This window comes from Mauremys mutica, chromosome 1 (assembly GCF_020497125.1).
Source record: "Mauremys mutica isolate MM-2020 ecotype Southern chromosome 1, ASM2049712v1, whole genome shotgun sequence".
NCBI lineage: Eukaryota > Metazoa > Chordata > Testudines > Geoemydidae > Mauremys > Mauremys mutica.
In genome coordinates, this window is record NC_059072.1 from 279,769,105 (window position 1) to 279,770,797 (window position 1,693).

Consider the following 1,693-nt stretch of genomic DNA (forward strand, 5'->3'; position numbering starts at 1 on the left):
TATCCTCCGTCCCCCCTGGTTGCAAGCTCCTTCCATTCCTACCATCCCTTGTGGTTCCCCTTTAGCCATCCTGCATCCTCCCTGGGCCCAAACTTGGTGCTGCCTCCATCGACTCCTCCCCTCTTTCTATCGAACTAGCCTGGCTCCTCACCTTTTTCCTTGTCCTCCCACCATCAGCTACCACCTGCTGTACCCCTTCCTCATTCTCCAAGCCTTCGAACCTGTTCCTTAGCTCTATTTCTCCCTCACTGGCTCTCCTTTTCCTCGGCCTGCTTCTCACGGTCACATGCTTCCACCACCCATATTCCTCATCTGGCGGTCCCCCCTCACTGGCCTTAGCCCCTACTTCCCCCTGTACTCCTGGGCATTCCCCTTCTGCCACTGCTTGCCATTGCTCCATCAGCTGCTCGAACCCCCTTCTATGCTCTACCAGGGTTTCTACCTGCAGCTCTAGACCCTGGATCTTTTCCTCCAGTAGCTCTATTAGGCGGCACTTCATGCATACATAGTACTGTTCTGGGTTCCCCGCTAGGACCATGTACATACCGCAGCTGCCGCATGCAATCCTCCTCATTGTATCCTCTGCTGCTTGGCTCATGGCTGCTGCTGTCTCGGCCTCGCTCGGCGTTCTTACCTGGGGAACACGGGAGACACGGTGCCTCCCCCTTCTGCCTCCCCCTGTAAACTCCCACTCAAACTCCCCTGTTAGCAGCCCTGTTCGCCGGCTCCCGTGCCGCTGCTTGCAGCTGTGCCGCTGCCTGGCTGGGCGGCCGCTTTTATAGGCCCCTCCTCAGCCTAGCTCCGCCCCCTACTCAGGGCTCGGCTGCCCGCTCAGCAGTCTGCCCCTACGGATAGATACAAGCACTACAAAGACAGATGCAAATAATATCTGAGCATCTAAAAGTCTTTTGTGGGTAGTTACCATTGATTGTATATCTTTGATAATAGTTCCTGCTTTGACCTCTATGGCAAGAAATTGGATGTTTATACTGTATGTAAAGGCAGATGGTTACTTTGTTTAGAGCCAGAATGAGAAACTAAAACATAAGTAAAGGACTATAGAACAAAAACTATATGGTTGGTTAACTTTTTAAAAAAGAAAATAGTATGTTAATGGTATTTGAAGAGACTTGTCACTTTAGCTGTAAAATGGTTGTCACAACATACAGATGGATATTAAAGTTTGACTCCCAGATATCAACGGAGGCATTGTTATCTCACTCTGAATTGCAAATTTTTGATTCCTCAGTAGAGTACTGTGGAGTAGGTGTGATATGCTGATTTAATTGATGAATTGCTTGTTTGATTAAACTATGATTAAGCAGCTTTATTTTTTATTCCATAAATGATAAATTACTCAAACTAGTTTTGTAATGAAGTATGCACACAGAAAATGAAGAGATTAATGCTTAATTAACTGCGGTCTTAACTATAGTTCTTGGGTCTCTATTCACTAAAGAAAACATTCTGTTGCTATGCAGGTATAATGTTGTTTTCTGTGGAACTTTCACATGGTGATTAGAGTGTATATATGTCTGAATTCATTCCAGAAGTGGCCATGGGTTTAGACTCTTCCTGAAAAAGTGGAGTCTAAGGACCAGCTTCTCATGTGGTGTAAATTGGAGCATCTCCATCGATGACACTGTAAGCTACATTGGTTTACACCAACTAAGATTCTGTCCCTAAGTGGATT